Source organism: Zerene cesonia, chromosome 16, assembly GCF_012273895.1.
Source record: "Zerene cesonia ecotype Mississippi chromosome 16, Zerene_cesonia_1.1, whole genome shotgun sequence".
Classification (NCBI taxonomy): domain Eukaryota; kingdom Metazoa; phylum Arthropoda; class Insecta; order Lepidoptera; family Pieridae; genus Zerene; species Zerene cesonia.
In genome coordinates this window covers 9,019,253-9,025,252 of record NC_052117.1, presented here as the reverse complement: position 1 = coordinate 9,025,252, position 6,000 = coordinate 9,019,253, and positions in this window count along the sequence as shown.

The window sequence follows — 6,000 nt, the reverse complement described above, 5'->3', positions numbered from 1 at the left end:
ACGTATAAGAGAAGCAAGTTGAAAGAATTCTGTGTTAAAATAATAATTCATAATTGCTTTCTTGTCTGTTCATTCTATTCTCTATACCATGTCTAAGAGTACTTCAAAATACAAAACCAATCGTTTACTAAAACATGAAACGTACATACAATAGATCTCCAGCAACCAAAATATTATATCAATGTACACGCATTGCTAATCCTGAAAACCTTCAACAAATCATTAGAAAAAAGAAAAAAATTGTGAAACCCCGTGACGCCACAGAATGTCCATAACTCGGTTTGTACGCTGTAATTATGCACCCCTGCACCCCCACTCCCCCCGCACACCCGCACCGCCGCACCCGCACCCCCGCACCCCTCGGCCGGGGGTCGGGCGGGGGTTGGGCGGCGTCACTTGATAAAAATGTGTGCGTAACCCCCTGCGTGTAGACGTCATTGAAATTATAACTCTTTGATTCGTAACTCGGATATATTTGTGGGCTTTTCTTGACTAATGTGATTTACCCGTTTCGAAGGAATTTTTATAATATTAATTCTGTTTACCATATTTCGTTTCCTGTTAAAGGGCTGAGTTCTTAAACAAATTTAGACAATCGAATATGCAAGTCATTGTTGCAGCTGAGGTGGAATTCTTAAAAAAAAATCAAAATGTAGTTTATCATATTTGCTTAGACTAAAGCTTACACTGGAAACATGTCTCATGTACCAAATTGTATATTTCTGTTTCCTTTTCTTGAATTTAATTCTCATTAACTCTTACATCCTAGAAATAAACATTCTTAATTTAGCTACCTAAGCATAATTATTCGTCTGGAATAGCTGGCTGGCTGGCTGCCTGCTGGTTAAGCCACACTTAACTAATAAATGTCAATTCTAATTTACTTTAAATATATCAGATGTTACTTCCCGGGAATATCAGTTGCCGAAGTGTGTTCCGCTCCTGGTCTGCGTTTTCTTACTTTACAAAAACATAATATAATAATAATTATATAAAAATAAAACATATAAAACAAACAAACTTAAACCCAAACTGGGTATTTATTTGTAGGCATTTCCTTTTGTAGTTTACAAATACACCATCATTATTATTATATCTTTCACATGTTTTCCGTAAATGAAAAACATATGTATCTAATATATGCTGCTATATACATTTAAATTTATTGAGGTTGAATAACATAAATTTCTAAATATAGTTTAGTTAGCAGATAATAATGCAATCTATCTGCTTACTTGATGTCACTTAGATAGAAAAACAATCCAAAAGTATTACCCAGGCAGTTATTATATAAATTCCTACTAGAATACTAGCGGCCTTCCGGCTTCACCCGTAAGACTTACGTTTTTTTCTCTCCATAAGAATCATCCTTGTGCCTCAAAAAACATACAGCCGCATTGGTCGAGCCGTTTTCGAGTTTTAAGCTTAACAATATATTAAGCGATTCATTGTTATACAGATTAAGGAACACACAATAACAGCAACAACATAATAATTATATAAACCAATAAAACCTATGCGGTTATTGTCCACTGCTTCCAAAAAAACAGTTCACGATATAAATTCATTTCGTCCGACTGTAGCGAACCCATTATTTTGAAGAGATATAAAAGGAGAAAAAGGAGTTAGATAGTAGAGCGGCATGTTACTGGAGTGTGGTAGTGATGTCAGTACAGTCAGTGGTGAGAACCTCGGACTGCGAAATTGATAGTCGGGGTTCGAGACCGGGCGAGCGTGCAGGAAATAAACCGATTTTTCAATTTATTTGCACATGTGGATAACATCACCACTGCTTAAAACGGTGAAGGAAAACATCGTGAGGAAACCGGCATGTCCAAGAATCACAAGTTCGACGACATGTGACATCTGCCAACCCGCACTTGGCCAGCGTGATGGATTATGGCCTGAACACTCATAGGAGGCCCGTGTCCCAGTAGTGGGAACATATATGGGCTGATGATGATGATGATGATATTATTATAACATTATTGAACAATTGTGGAATTGGTGGAATCTTCGTGAAGTCAAGTCCTTACAGCTGACGGCAACCACGCCTTATCATACACTTATCTCTTAACTCACCTGCACCTTATCTTACCTTTGCATAAGTTATCAGAGTTTAATGATGAAATGATGAGGCTATGAAATTGTTGCTGATTCGGGGACCATAGGAACATATGTGCCTACTGTTACTCGTTTATCTCTTACTAGCGGTCCGCCCCAGCCTTGCTCGTGATGAATGTATCTAACTCAGTGAAGATAAAGTTTTCGAATGGTGAATGAATGTTTGAAATCGGTGGTGCAGTTTGTGTAAAATTTACAAACATATATACAAAACTCACATGCTTCTTTCTTATTTATAAAATTAGTTTATATCAGCTTTGTGAATAAAAAATATACATTGAAATTTAATATAAAATAAGCAATTTGGGAATAAAATTAGCGCATGATTATTTTCTATGTAAGGTTTGAATATACAATCATGTGTTTTTCAATTGGTTTATGAGCTTCGTTAAAGTATAATTTAATCAATGTTTCTGCACTTTTCGAGTAATAAAAAAGAGTTGTTCGTAGTTTTAGCATACTTTTCCTAAAAGTTAATAAGTTTTTTTTTTCAAATTATAAGTTGTGTAGACGCCGCTGGCACGACTGTTTATTCACGTTCCGGACACTGAGTGCTAATTTTTATAATTAAAATAATTTATTTTAAACAGAAGGTTATGTTTTAAACTTAGTATATATCAAAAATTACATACATAACCATTGCTGCCTATATAATAACAATTTAAATGTCTGTAAGTAGGAAGAAACTTTCGAAATTTTGTAAATAATTACCATTCCAATTTTATTATGACAAAGAGGTTTTATAATTAAATAATAAATATTCATGTTTAATAGATGCTTTTCAAATATTGTTAAATAGATGGAATTGTGTTTGATTTAAAACTAATTTAAAATATAATAGCTGTTCGAAGAATGTCAAATCTTTATTAATCTGTGGAATTTCATTTTTTTTGTTCTTTAAACATAAAGAACAGAAATTGTTTAAAATAAATGTTAAATTTACTTTTCTGTGTTCGTTGCAATTACAACTTGTGATGTTTCCTCATGTTTATTTGTATAAAAGTGAGCGAAAACAGCAAAAATTTAAAGAATATATTTAAATAAAGTATATAGATTCATTTGTAATGAGTAATAAATAAAAAAATATATTTTCAAAAATAAAACCTATCCATATATCATCAGTTTGAAAATAAATTCACGTAAATTATTGCGGTTACTTCAATCTTAATATATATAAACTACATGTCACGTTGTCCGCAATAGACTCCTAAACTATATAACCAATTTCAATCAAATTAGGCCACCATGTGCAATTCGATCCAATTTTAAAAAAGATGGTATTATTTCAATTACGATAAATGGCTATAGAATTATTACTTGATATTATCTCGTTACGTATATATACGTAATTGTCTGTAAGTTTCTCATCAAACAAATTCTTATAGTAATTAAACATTCTAATAATTTATATGGATTTTGAACACTAAAGCACACGGGCATTTAAACAACTAAAATGTATTAACATAAAAAATATTATTGAATTAAACACATTAAACTAGCAAGTAATAGAATTGTCATCTTGATCGAGGAATTATTATAATTCAGCAGGTACAGGAGTAATTAACACTCTTTGAAAATAATCTGAGAAACTATGTTAACGTCACTAGTCATAGATTCTTTTTTTATTACTGTCAAATGGAGGTAAACTTGATGTACTAGTAAAGCCTCAAAAGTAAAGTATTTTGTATCAAAACATAATATTAAGAAAAATGAAAATATATTTTAATATCTTCATGTTTAGTTTTGTTTAGCTTGCTACAATGAGCTCACGCCGTCTTAGTAATTAGTTAAATCATTCTCTAAGACTATATAGTTTTTATCATTATCTGGACTTCACATCACTACATAGTATAAAGCAAAGTCGCTTCCCGCGCCTATCCCTGTGCATATTTGCTTGTCTTTAAAACCAATAATGGAATAAGGATTTTGATGGGTTTTTTTTAATAGACAGATTATTCATGAGGAAAATTCATATGCTTAATAATACCTATCCATTAAATTAATCCGAATTTAACGCGAGCAAATCCAAGAGCAGAAGCTAATTATAAATATACTAGCTGCGCCCCGTGGTTTCACCCGCGTAAGTCGGTATCCCGTAGGAATATCGGGATAAAAAGTTACCTATATGTTATTCTAGCTGTCCAGTTGTCTACGTACCAAATTTCATTGCAATCGGTTCAGTAGTTTGTGCATGAAAGGGCAACAAACTCACACACATCCTTAAAAACTTTCCCCTTATTAATATTAGTAGGATGAATTCAAAAAAATAACAACATGTAGGTATGACAATCTCAATAACGCGGGCAAAATGATGGCGTGTAACCATTCTTATCATTTCTTCGTTTGCGATAAAGTTGTTCAAATAGCATCGAATACCCATATGTATTTATCCTGCAAACATAGTGCATTTATTAAAAACATTATTACAGTTAATTAATTAACATAATATAAAACTGCAATAGGAGCTAGGTATCTAATTATTTATCACTCAGGATTTTCATAACACTACAAAACTCTATTCAGAGACGAAGAGATAAAAATATTATTTCTTGAGATGACGAAATTTAAAATCCCTTAGATATATAAGGCACCAACGTTCTCCTTGTCTATTTATTTATATAATTAATTTCTTGACTATCTTATTATTTTGATTACAATCGCCAGGCTTAAATAATTTCCTTATACATAGCTGTAATCAAGCGTAGTTGATTTTATTATTAAAGTGTGTGTGTTTTTTTTACTCTAAATTAATGACAGTAAATACAATATTTTCTTCTAGCGTCTAAAACTCTATCAGGAAATGTAACGCTTTAATTAAGCGTAGAAATTAATGCCATTATCCATCTAGACAGACCTACATTGGGTAGATTCTTAGAAACTTACTTTTTACTGTGATAGCAAAGATAATCTCGTAATTAGGTGAGCTTGATACCTCAACGTCTGTACTCTTACATAGCATGATGATACAAAACTGAAACTCGTCCCTTCACTCCCGTGGCAGGTGCCCGATTAAAACCTAAATCTGAAACCATATCTGATCGCAATTTTTTGAGAATAAGAGAAACAAACATCCTTCCATCCTCACAAATTTCCACATTCGTAATATTTATTTATTTCCATAAATACTTCATACATATTAAGAACAGATTGGACTTATAAGTGATTACATAACTTTTTGTCTAATGCAATCCAATAAAAAGTGGACAATTATTATTCCAAATAGCGATACCGTTTAACAACTAAGTAAATAAAAATTAATATTAAGTGACAATTTAAAATTAAAGAATAAAAATATGTTATTAATTCCATTAAATATTACAATAATATTAACTTACTTTTAGTAGTATTGGTAGCAGAATGCAGTCCATAAAATTTAAGATAGTCTTTAATTGTAATAATGATTGAAAGATATTGGAGTTTAAACAAACTATGATTCTGTTATTATCTGTATGAAAATGTCATTAAGGCTGTAAGGCGGTAGGTCCTCTCCAAATTTTAATATTCTAAAGTAAATTAGTGAAAATTTGAAATGACAAATTTATACCTTTGTCTTCACCGGATTCAAATTAAGAAAATTCACTGTAACATTATTTGTTTGAGGGCGATCAAATTAAAATTAAAATCGTCAGGAATTTGATAATAAAGGAAAACCCAAATTAAAATATTGCGTGAAACAAACTAGGAGATAGACAGGGAGTCAATTATTGCTAACAACCATCCTTCAATATTTGGTGAGAATTGGGATTTAGAGAGCACAATTGCAATTATGTTGCAGACAAAGAGATCCTTATCAATTGTGCATTATTTTTATTTGGATAGTTGTAAAAATACGGAAGATAAACCTTACAAACATACTTACTTTAATAGAAGATTTGT